This window comes from Oncorhynchus kisutch, linkage group LG22 (genome assembly GCF_002021735.2).
Source record: "Oncorhynchus kisutch isolate 150728-3 linkage group LG22, Okis_V2, whole genome shotgun sequence".
Lineage (NCBI taxonomy): Eukaryota > Metazoa > Chordata > Actinopteri > Salmoniformes > Salmonidae > Oncorhynchus > Oncorhynchus kisutch.
Window position 1 is genome coordinate 44,962,676 of NC_034195.2, and position 13,204 is coordinate 44,975,879.

Genomic DNA, 13,204 nt, shown 5'->3' on the forward strand with positions numbered 1-13,204 from the left:
ATAAGCACAAGGTGGAACATTCCTTTCAATACTGCACATCAGAGTTCAAGGAGGTCATGATAAGGCACAGAAGTTATGGCAGACAGTCAAACACTGTATATACAGTGCATTCAGAAAATATTCAGACCCCTTGACCTTTTCCACATTTTGTTACGATATAACTTTAATCTAAAATGTATTCAATTGTTTTTCCCTCCTCATCAATCTACATACAATACAATACTAATGGCAAAGCAAATGCAAGTTTTTCGAATTTTTTGCAAAAGTATTAAAAACTAAAATCAGAAATATCACATATACATAAGTATTCAGACCCTTTACTCAGTACTTTGTTGAAGCACCTTTGGCAGCGATAACAGCTTTGAGTCTTCTTGGGTATGACGCTACAAGCTTGGCACACCTGTATTTGGGGAGTTTTTCCCATTTTGGTACACTTCCCTAGATCTGTGCCTCGACACAATCCTGTCTCGGAGCTCTACGGAAAATTCCTTTGACCTCATGGCTTGGTTTTTGCTCTGACACGCACTGTCAACTGTGGGACCTTATATTTACAGGTGTGTGCGTTTCCAAATCATGTCCAATCAATTTAATTACCACAGGTGGACTCCAATCAAGTTGTAGAAACATCTCAAGGATGATCAATGGAAACAGGAAGCACCTGAGCTCAATTTTAAGTCTCATAGCAAAGGGTCTGAATACTTATGTAAATAAGGTATCTGTTTTTATTTTTAATACATTTGCTACAATTTCAATAAATCTGTTTTTGCTTTGTCATTATGGGGTATTGTGTGTAGATTGATGAGGGAAGAAACAAATTTAATAGATTTTAGAATAAGGCAACAAAATGTAACAAAATGTGAAAAAAGTCAAGGGGTCTGAGTACTTTCCAAATGCACTGTAATTCAACCTAGCACATCCAACCCAGCTGTGAATACTCAGTGTAGTGTAGAGCCATTTTCACTCCATTTCTAACTGTGAAGGTGAATCTTGGCCAGCCTACTCATGAGAGTTCAACCAGTGTGTGATTTTGAAAAGGCCGGATCAGGTCCAACATTCCTGTACCTTTCCCCATTTGTGTGTTAATTTTACTGCACTGGGATAAATCAGCATCACACAGAGTGTTTCTTGGTAGCCTTAAACAAGTCTACTTTGAAACAAAAGTATACACCTTACAAAAAGAAGACATGTCAGATACAGAGTTGAACAGTATTCAATTTTGAGTTTGCATACCAATATAACACTTTATCACAGAAGACTGAAATGTAACGACCCCATTTGACATAGAAACAACAGTTTTTCTGTGTATAAAAAAAAAGAAGTGTATTAATTATGAAATTATGAAAAATATGAATAAAGGGGAAGGGAAAAGGGAATAACTAGTCAGTTGTATAGGGAAAGGGGGATACCTAGTCAGTTGTATAGGGAAAGGGGGATACCTAGTCAGTTGTATAGGGAAAGGGGGATACCTAGTCAGTTGTATAGGGAAAGGGGGATACCTAGTCAGTTGTATAGGGAAAGGGGGATACCTAGTCAGTTGTATAGGGAAAGGGGGATACCTAGTCAGTTGTATAGGGAAAGGGGGATACCTAGTCAGTTGTATAGGGAAAGGGGATACCTAGTCAGTTGTATAGGGAAAGGGGGATACCTAGTCAGTTGAATAGGGAAAGGGGGATACCTAGTCAGTTGTATAGGGAAAGGGGGAGGGGATACCTAGTCAGTAGTATAGGGAAAGGGGGATACCTAGTCAGTTGTATAGGGAAAGGGGGATACCTAGTCAGTTGTATAGGGAAAGGGGGATACCTAGTCAGTTGTATAGGGAAAGGGGATACCTAGTCAGTTGTATAGGGAAAGGGGGATACCTAGTCAGTTGTATAGGGAAAGGGGATACCTAGTCAGTTGTATAGGGAAAGGGGGATACCTAGTCAGTTGTATAGGGAAAGGGGGATACCTAGTCAGTTGTATAGGGAAAGGGGGATACCTAGTCAGTTGTATAGGGAAAGGGGGACACCTAGTCAGTTGTATAGGGAAAGGGGGATACCTAGTCAGTTGTATAGGGAAAGGGGATACCTAGTCAGTTGCATAGGGAAAGGGGGAGGGGATACCTAGTCAGTTGTATAGGGAAAGGGGGATACCTAGTCAGTTGTATAGGGAAAGGGGGATACCTAGTCAGTTGTATAGAGAAAGGGGGATACCTAGTCAGTTGTATAGGGAAAGGGGGATACCTAGTCAGTTGTATAGGGAAAGGGGGATACCTAGTCAGTTGTATAGGAAAAGGGGTATACCTAGTCAGTTGTATAGGGAAAAGGGGATACCTAGTCAGTTGTATAGGGAAAGGGGATATCTAGTCAGTTGTATAGGGAAAGGGGGATACCTAGTCAGTTGTATAGGGAAAGGGGATACCTAGTCAGTTGTATAGGGAAAGGGGGATACCTAGTCAGTTGTATAGGGAAAGGGGATACCTAGTCAGTTGTATAGGGAAAGGGGATACCTAGTCAGTTGTATAGGGAAAGGGGGATACCTAGTCAGTTGTATAGGGAAAGGGGGATACCTAGTCAGTTGTATAGGGAAAGGGGATACCTAGTCAGTTGTACAACTGAATGCATTCAACTTAAATGTGTCTTCTGCATTTAACCCAACCCCTCTGAATAATAACATTCAGCCCATAAGGCCACCAGGTCAATTGACTGCAGAAAAGGGCTTCCTATAATGGATGGCACAGCACACAAACACAGTGAATCACTTTCCCGGTCATGTAACCGGGAAAGTTTGACATGTTTCTCCTGCCTGTCACATGTGGCTGGCCATGGCTTTTCTTTCCTCTAACACAACTCATGTGGAGAGTCACTGGCTCAGAATTCTGCTACGCTTGTAATTTCTGGCTGCTCGAGTCTAACTGGAGATAGAGGAAGTGGTGCTGAATGTGGTTAGTAGCCCGGAGGAGATGAGGATGGGTACTAGATTCTGGAGTCGCGGGCCCCCATGCTTCCTATATACAGTAATCTGCCTATATACAGCAATCTGGTGTTCCTTGTGGAACTGTGTGTGTTTTTAATAAAGGACTCCTGAAAGTGCACCGGCAGCTGATTCACCGTAGCCTCCAGTCCACACAGCTGTGGGGTGGACAAAACCATTTCAACTCTGCCCAAAGTAGACAGCCAAGTGTAAATGTTTGCAGTGTGGTTAGGGGCCATTGATATTGTATATTTACCTAGATGGCCCACTAAAGCAAACATGTCCTAGAATAATGGAATAAATCTTTACTATGGAAAGCTTGACATATGTCTTAATATTCCAAAAAGCTGTGTTCGACAGTAACTGGGACGAATGGATATCATTCACAAACCAGTAAGACCTGATTAACTAATAATATCTTGTTAACAATACAATATGAAACAAAGATAAATTACGTATGATATTGCCAACTACTTTAATGATTTTTTCATTGGCAAGATTAGCAAATTTAGGCATGACATGCCAGCAACAAATGCTGACACTACACATCCAAGTACAGTGCCTTGCGAAAGTATTCGGCCCCCTTGAACTTTGCGACCTTTTGCCACATTTCAGGCTTCAAACATAAAGATATAAAACTGTGAAGAATCAACAACAAGTGGGACACAATCATGGAGTGGAACGACATTTATTGGATATTTCAAACTTTTTTAACAAATCAAAAACTGAAAAATTGGGCGTGCAAAATTATTCAGCTCCTTTACTTTCAGTGCAGCAAACTCTCTCCAGAAGTTCAGTGAGGATCTCTGAATGATCCAATGTTGACCTAAATGACTAATGATGATAAATACAATCCACCTGTGTGTAATCAAGTCTCCGTATAAATGCACCTGCACTGTGATAGTCTCAGAGGTCCGTTAAAAGCGCAGAGAGCATCATGAAGAACAAGGAACACACCAGGCAGGTCCGAGATACTGTTGTGAAGAAGTTTAAAGCCGGATTTGGATACAAAAAGATTTCCCAAGCTTTAAACATCCCAAGGAGCACTGTGCAAGCGATAATATTGAAATGAAAGGAGTATCAGACCACTGCAAATCTACCAAGACCTGGCCGTCCCTCTAAACTTTCAGCTCATACAAGGAGAAGACTGATCAGAGATGCAGCTAAGAGGCCCATGATCACTCTGGATGAACTGCCGAGATCTACAGCTGAGGTGGGAGACTCTGTCCATAGGACAACAATCAGTCGTATATTGCACAAATCTGGCCTTTATGGAAGAGTGGCAAGAAGAAAGCCATTTCTTAAAGATATCCATAAAAAGTGTCGTTTAAAGTTTGCCACAAGCTACCTGGGAGACACACCAAACATGTGGAAGAAGGTGCTCTTGGCAACAATGCAAAACGTTATGTTTGGTGTAAAAGCAACACAGCTCATCACCCTGACCACACCATCCCCACTGTCAAACATGGTGGTGGCAGCATCATGGTTTGGGCCTGCTTTTCTTCAGCAGGGACAGGGAAGATGGTTAAAATTGATGGGAAGATGGATGGAGCCAAATACAGGACCATTCTGGAAGAAAACCTGATGGAGTCTGCAAAAGACCTGAGACTGGGATGGAGATTTGTCTTCCAACAAGACAATGATCCAAAACATAAAGCAAAATCTACAATGGAATGGTTCAAAAATAAACATATCCAGGTGTTAGAATGGCAAAGTCAAAGTCCAGACCTGAATCCAATCGAGAATCTGTGGAAAGAACTGAAAACTGCTGTTCACAAATGCTCTCCATCCAACCTCACTGAGCTCGAGCTGTTTTGCAAGGAGGAATGGGAAAAAATTTCAGTCTCTCGATGTGCAAAACTGATAGAGACATACCCCAAGCGACTTACAGCTGTAATCGCAGCAAAAGGTTGCGCTACAAAGTATTAACTTAAGGGGGCTGAATAATTTTGCACGCCCAATTTTTCAGTTTTTGATTTGTTAAAAAAGTTTGAAATATCCAATAAATGTTGTTCCACTTCATGATTGTGTCCCACTTGTTGTTGATTCTTCACAAAAAAATACAGTTTTAAATCTTTATGTTTGAAGCCTGAAATGTGGCAAAAGGTCGCAAAGTTCAAGGGGGCCGAATACTTTCGCACGGCACTGTATATCTGACCAAATTATTGAAAAACAAGCATTGTAATTTTGAATTCTGTAAAGTGAGTGTGGAAGATGTGAATTTTTTGTTGGTGTTGTCTATCAACAATGAGAAGCCACTGGGGTCTGACAACTTGGATGGAAAATGACTGAGGATAATTATTTACGATATTGCCACTCGCCATTTAAGCCTACTAGAAAGTGTGTGACCTCAGGCCTGAAGGGAAGCAAAAGTAATTCCACTACCTAATAGTAATAAATAGGAAAGTCCTCTTTACTGGCTCAAATAGCCAACCAATCAGCCTGTTACCAAACCTTAGTATACTTTTGGAAAAAATGGTGTTTGACCAGATAAAATGCTATTTTACAGTAAACAAATTGACAACAGACTTTCAGCACGCTTATAGGGAAGGACAATCAACAAGCACAGCACTTACACAAATGACTGATGATTGGCTGAAAGAAATTGATAAATAAAAAGATTGGGGGGGCTGTTTTGTTAGACTTCAGTGCGGCTTTTGACATTATCGATCATAGTCCGCTGCTGGAAAAATGTATGTGTTATGGCTTTACACCCCCTGCCATATTGTGGATAAAGAGTTACCTGTCTAACAGAAAATAGAAGGTGTTCTTCAATGGAAGCCTCTACAACAGAATCCAGGTAGAATCAGGAATTCCCCAGGGCAGCTGTCTAGGCCCCTTACTTTTTTCAATCTTTACTAATGACATAAGTAAAGCCAGTGTGTCTATGTACGCGGATGACTCAACACTATACACGTCGGCTATTACAGCAACTGAAATCACTGCAAAACTTAACAAAGAGCTGTAGTTAGTTACAGAATGGGTGGCAAGGAATAAATTAGTCCTAAATATTTATAAAACCAAAAGCATTTTATTTTGGACAAATCATTCACTAAACCCTAAACCTCAATTAAATCTTGTAATTAATAATGTGGAAATTGAGCAAGTAGAGGTGACTAAACTACTTGGAGTAACCCTATCATGGTCAAAACATATTGATACAATATTAGCTAAGATGGGTAGAAGTCTGTCCATAATAAAGCACTGCTATGCCTCCTTAACAGCACTATCAATAAGATTGGTCCTACAGGCCGTGTTGTCAGGTGCCATGAAGAAGGACTTAGAAAAAATGCAATTGTCTCAGAGCAGGGCAACACGGCTGGCCCTTGGCTGTACACAGAGAACTAACACTAATAGTATGCATGTCAATTTCTCCTGGCTCTAAGTGGAGGAGAGATTGACTTCATCACTACTTATATTTGTGAGAGGTATTGACATGTTGAATGCACCGAGCTGTCTGTTTGAACTACTGGCACACAGCTTGGACACCCATGCATACCCTCACAAGACATGCCACCAGAGGCCTCTTCACAGTCCCCAAGTCCAGAACAGACTATGGGATGCGAACGGTACCACATAGAGCCATGACTACGTGGATCTCTATTCCACATCAAGTAACTGAAGCAAGCAGTAAAATTTGATTTTAAAAAACAGATACAAATACACCTTATGGAACAACGGGGACTGTGAAGCAGCAACACAAAGATAGGCACAGACACATGCATACGCACACGATAGCATACGCACTATACACATACATACACATGGATTCTGTGTTGTATATACAGTTGAAGTCGGAAGTTTACATACACTTATGTTGGAGTCATTAAAACTTGTTTTTCAACCCCTCCACAAATGTATTTTAAACAAAATATAGTTTTGGCAAGAAGGTGAGGACATCTACTTTGTGCATGGCACAAACAATTGTTTATAGCTTGGAAAATTACAGAAAATGATGTCATGGCTTTAGAAGCTTCTGATAGGCTAATTGACATAATTTGAGTCAATTGGAGGTGTACCTGTGGATGTATTTCAAGGCCTACCTTTAAACTCAGTGCCTCTGCTTGACATCATGGGAAAATCAAAAGAAATCAGCCAATACCTGAGAAATAAAATTGTAGACCTCCACAAGTCTGGTTCATCCTTGGGAGCCATTTCCAAACACCTGAAGGTACCACGTTCATCTGTACAAACAATAGTATGCAAGTATAAACACCTCCTAGAGATGAACGTGCTTTGGTGCGAAAAGTGAATATCAATTCCAGAACAACAGCAAAGGACCTTGTGAAGATGCTGGAGGAAACAGGTACAAAAGTATCTATATTCACAGTAAAACGAGTCCTTTATCGACATAACCTGAAAGGCCGCTCAGCAAGGAAGAAGCCACTGCTCCAAAACCGCCATAAAAAAGCCAGACTAAGGTTTGCAACTGCACATGGGGACAAAGATTGTACTTTCTGGAGAAATGTCCTCTGGTCTGATGAAACAAAAAGAGAACTGTTTGGCCATAGTGACCATCGTTATGTTTGGAGGAAAAAGGGGGAGGCTTGCAAGCCGAACAACACCATCCCAAACGTGAAGCACAGGGGTAGCAGCATCATGTTGTGGAGGTTCTTTGCTGCAGGAGGGAGTGGTGCACTTAAAAAATAGATGGTATCATGAGGAGGGAAAATTACGTGGATATATTGAAGCAACATCTCAAGACATCAGTCAGGAAGTTAAAGCTTGGTCGCAAATGGGCCTTCCAAATGGACAATGACCCCAAGCATACTTCCAAAGTTGTGGCAAAATGGCTTAAGGACAACAAAGTCAAGGTATTGGAGTGGCCATCACAAAGCCCTGACCACAATCCTATAGAACATTTGTGGGCAGAACTGAAAAAGCATGTGCGAGCAAGGAGGCCTTCAAACCTGACTCAGTTACACCAGCTCTGTCAGGTGGAATGGGCCAAAATTCACCCAACATATTGGGGGAAGCTTGTGGATGGCTATCTGAAACATTTGACCCAAGTTAAACAATTTAAAGGCAATGCTACCAAATACTAATTGAATGTATGTAAACTTCTGACCCACTGGGAATGTGATGAAAGAAATAAAAGCTTAAATAAATATTTCTCTCTACTATTATTTTGACCTTTCACATTCTTAAAATAAAGTGGTGATCCTAACTGACCTTAGACAGGGGATTTTTACTAGGATTAAATTTCAGGAATTGTGAAATACTGAGTTTAAATGTATTTGGCTAAGGTGTATGTACATTTCTGACTTCAACTGTATGTTGTAGTGGAGTGGGGGCCTGAGGACACACACTTCATCTGTTGTGAAATCTGTTGTGAATGTATTGTAATGTTTTTAAAATGATATAACTGCCTTAATTTTGCTGGACCCCAGAAAGAGTAGCTATACCTACTGGATGGCATCTTCTGTTTGCTTTTATTTAATTGTTTCTGTTGTTAATCTTTATTGTTTTTGCTGTATTGTTTGGAAAAAGACTAATAAAATGTCCTTGAGTAAAGATATCCTACAGACAGACATCAAGCCCAAAGTACCACATGGCCCCAGAAATGACCCCAAATACATGTTTCTAGTAGTCGTTCTGCACCACAGTACCTATCCTTTCTGCTAAAACATTTTATTAGGTGGCAGGTTTTTACATTTCACTGCAGGAGTGGAATATCTATCACTGAATCAATCAATCAATCAATCAAATGTATTCATAAATCCTACTTTACATCAGCAGTTGTCACAATGTGCATTTACAGTAACCCAGCTTGTACTTGGCTGTACTCCTCAGTAGTACAACTAAACCGTAGCCATGAACTCAGTTGTCACAATGTTCATTTACACTAACCCAGCCTGTCTTTGGCTGTACTCACCACTAGAGGCCAACGTTTCCGGAACCTGGAAGTGTTTTAATAAACGTTTCGCTGACTCGTCAATACGTTGGCTCTAACTAAATTATTGAACTCAAATTCCCATGAGCATTGTTTCCTCTTACCACAGTTGCCATGGATGGAGAAGCAGGGCTGGTTTTAAGTGTTGCAGAACCTTCCTGTTAGCAGTTCAGCTCCCCTGGACGGATTTCCAAACCCGGGTCGCTATTGAGCAATATCCCAGATGGAGTGTAAAAACAAACACACACACATACACACACTGGCCCTGCAGGCCTCGTTTACTGACATGCACACACACACACAGACGCACAGACACACACACACTAACCTCGCAGGCCCCGCAGGCCCCAATCTGGTGAGTGTGTGTGCTTCTCGACAGGGAGCAACTAAACAGCCTACTAGAGGGCGCAACTAAACAGTTCTACTACAGGGAGCAACTAAACAGGCCTACAGGGAGCAACTAAACAGGCCTACTATAGAGAGCAACTAAACAGGCCTACTAGAGGGCGCAACTAAACAGTTCTACTACAGGGAGCAACAAAACAGGCCTACAGGGAGCAACTAAACAGGCCTACAGGGAGCAACTAAACAGGCCTACTATAGAGAGCAACTAAACAGGCCTACTAGAGGGAGCAACTAAACAGTCCTACTACAGGGAGCAACAAAACAGGCCTACTATAGAGAGCAACTAAACAGGCCTACAGGGAACAACTAAACAGGCTTACAGGGAACAACTAAGGCCTACAGGGAGCAACTAAACAGGCCTACTACAGGGAGCAACTAAACAGGCCTACAGGGAGCAACTAAACAGGCCTACTACAGGGAGCAACTAAACAGGTCTACTAGAGGGAGCAACGAAACAGGCCTACAGGGAACAACTAAACAGGCCTACAGGGAGCAACTAAACAGGCCTACTGCAGGGAGCAACTAAACAGGCCTACTACAGGGAGCAACTAAACAGGCCTACTACAGGGAGCAACTAAACAAGCCTACAGGGAGCAACTAAACAGTCCTAAAGGGAGCAACTAAACAGGCTACTAGAGGGAGCAACAAAACAGGCCTGCAAGGAGCGACTAAACAGGCCTACAGGGCGCAACTAAACAGGCCTACAGGGAACAACTAAACAGGCCTGCTAGAGGGAGCAACTAAACAGGCCTACTAGAGGGAGCAACTAAACAGGCGACTAGAGGGAGCGACTAAACAGGTCTACTAGAGGGAGCAACGAAACAGGCCTACAGGGAGCAACTAAACAGGCCTACTACAGGGAGCAACTAAACAGGCCTACAACAGGGAGCAACTAAACAGGCCTACAGGGAGCAACTAAACAGTCCTAAAGGGAGCAACTAAACAGGCTACTAGAGGGAGCAACCAAACAGGCCCACAGGAAGCAACTAAACAGGCCTACAAGGAGCAACTAAACAGGCCTACAGGGAGCAACTAAACAGGCCTACAGGGAGCAACTAAACAGGCCTGCTAGAGGGAGCAACTAAATAGGCCTACTAGAGGGAGCAACTAAACAGGCCTACTAGAGGGAGCAACTAAACAGGCTACTAGAGGGAGCAACTAAACAGGCTACTAGAGGGAGCAACTAAACAGGCTACTAGAGGGATCAACTAAACAGTCTACTAGAGGGAGCAACTAAACAGGCCTACTAGAGGGAGCAACTAAACAGGACTACAGGGAGCAACTAAACAGGCCTACAGGGAGCAACTAAACAGGCCTATAGGGAACAACTAAACAGGCCTGCTAGAGGGAGCAACTAAACAGGCCTACAGGGAACAACTAAACAGGCCTACAGGGAGCAACTAAACAGGCCTACAGGGAGCAACTAAACAGGCGACTAGAGGGAGTAACTAAACAGGTCTACTAGAGGGAGCAACTAAACAGACTACTAGAGGGAGCAACTAAACAGGCTACTAGAGGGAGCAACTAAACAGGCTACTAGAGGGAGCAACTAAACAGGCTACTAGAGGGAGCAACTAAACAGGCTACTAGAGGGAGCAACTAAACAGGCTACTAGAGGGAGCAACTAAACAGGCTACTAGAGGGAGCAACTAAACAGGCTACTAGAGGGTAAAATGGTACCCTGGAGAGGTTAGCCACATATCCTGTGAATTATGGGAAACCTCAGTCGGTCACAACTCACTATATGGCAAAGATTCATTGTTTCATAAATGTCTCTTCTCGTTTGAGCAGTGTGGGTAGACTGTCTGAATGACCGTGGGTTGGGAGCAGAGCAGCTGTAAATAATAGGGGGTAGATATTGTAGTGAAAGAGCGGGGTGAGTATTTGGCTGTGATTATGTGTGAACCGGCAACCCAGTACTCTCAAGATGGAGACCATAGAGATGGTGGAGCCTCTATCCACAGTCCCAGAGAGAGTCAAACAAAGCTGCCTTCTAAGATACCAACTGTACAGGCTAAGGACTGGTAATAAGAAGGAAACTGTATGCTATGTTAAAGTATGTTGACAGTTGGTGACCCCCATAGCAACCTGGCTTAGTCAGTCAGATAGCTAACACAGATGACAGTAGCCATGGGGCCAGGAAGGGGAAGGGAAAGAGGCCTCGCACTTGAACCCTCAGGCCTTCCCTCAGGCTGGGCATTGGACATGCTGCTGAAAGGGTAAGAGATGGGAAAGACCAGAACAGATCAAACCAGACCAGACCAGATCAGACCAGATCAGACCTAGGTCTCTGATGTCTTGACATGGACCAACTTCATCTATGAATCCTTACAACAGGTGTTTGGCTAGTCTAGTGAATCCTCTAGTAAAACAAAATCTCTGACAGACCGTAACTACCACTGCCCTATCAACCACTCTACACACAACCCCCTGGCATCTCACTTGTCTCCCTGTCCCCCCTGTTCTGCGTGTGGTTGGCCCCCGGCTGTACTAATGTGAAAATTCACACTAACTCTGATCTATGGCTCTATCCCTCTTTTTTCATGGTCCCCTTTGGCTTTTTACCATGCCAGCTTTTCCCTGCGGATCATAAAATTAAATAAAACCTTCCTTTCATGTTTGTGTGAAAGCTGAGATTGCTTGAGCCTCGGCTTTACTTCAGATCTGAGAATCGCATATCAAGTCAATGCTGGAAGTTTCTTTTCTTCTCCTCTGACCTCTTTCCCTCAAGTCTCACTGTGGCTCTATGGAAGGGTTGTGTTTCTTCTCTTCTAGAACCGGTTGGTATGAAGTCAATGGGAAGGGGCTCAAGAAAAAGAGTGTGTGTGTGTGTGTGTGTGTGTGTGTGTGTGTGTGTGTGTGTGTGTGTGTGTGTGTGTGTGTGTGTGTGTGTGTGTGTGTGTGTGTGTGTGTGTGTGTGTGTGTGTGTGTGTGTGTGTATGCATGTGAGTGTGTGTGCATCCGTGCAAGCTACTGTGTGCATATGTGTGTGTGCTTGACATCTTCCATGTATACAGTGAGTGAGAAAAACATTAAGAACAACTGCTTTCCATGACATAGACTGACCAGGTGAATCCAGGCGAAAGCTATGATCCCTTATTGATGTAATCCACTTCAATTGGTTTAGATGATTGAGAGTGAAGGATTTTTAAGCCTTGAGACAATTGAGACATGGATTGTGTATGTGTGCCATTCATAGGGTAAATGGGCAAGACAAAGGATTGAAGTGCCTTGGAACTGCAACACTGCTGGGTTTTTCACACTTAACAGTTTCCCGTGTGTATCAAGAATGGTCCACCAACCAAAGGACATCCAGCCAACTTGACACAACTGTAGGAAGCATAGGAGTCAACATGGGCCAACATCTCTGTGGAACACTTTAGACACCATCTAGAATCCAAGCCCAACGACAAATTGCATTAGGAAGGTGTTCTTAATGTTTTGTACACTCAGTGTACGGTATGTACATATTTTATATGCGGATTGATTACTATTCCAACCACATGACTTTACTGATGTTAAATGTCAGCCAGTGGTCAGTGCAGTCAGGCTTCCCACCATCAGGAGATGAAACTGAACACAGACCAGTTTTCTTTCCCTTTCTTTACTACTGAACAAACACAGAGCTGATATGGTGGAGGATGATGACACACTCTGCTCAGATTACTGCTCTGCCATTCATATATCCAGGAGTGTCCTCTTTGGAAATAAAGGGATCGTTCTCTTTCTCATTCTCTCTCTCTCTCCCTCTGTCTTTCTCTCTCTCTCTCTCTCTCTCTCTCCCTCTCTCTTTCTCTCCCTCTCTCTTTCTCTCCCTCTCTCTTTTTCTCTCTCTCTCTCTCCCTCTCTCCTTCTCTCCCTCTCTCTTTCAATTCAATTCAATTCAAAGGGGCCAAAGCAAGTGAAAAAAACAAAACAACAAAACCAGACATTAACAGTAAACATTACACACAC

The 13,204-nt window shown here is 42.7% G+C and overlaps 1 protein-coding gene across 1 annotated transcript in view; it reads right to left on the reverse strand.

Annotated features, from left to right (window-relative positions):
• met (MET proto-oncogene, receptor tyrosine kinase) overlaps nucleotides 1-13,204 on the reverse strand; it is an 87,896-nt gene that overhangs the window by 23,446 nt on the left and 51,246 nt on the right. The window lies entirely within an intron of this gene.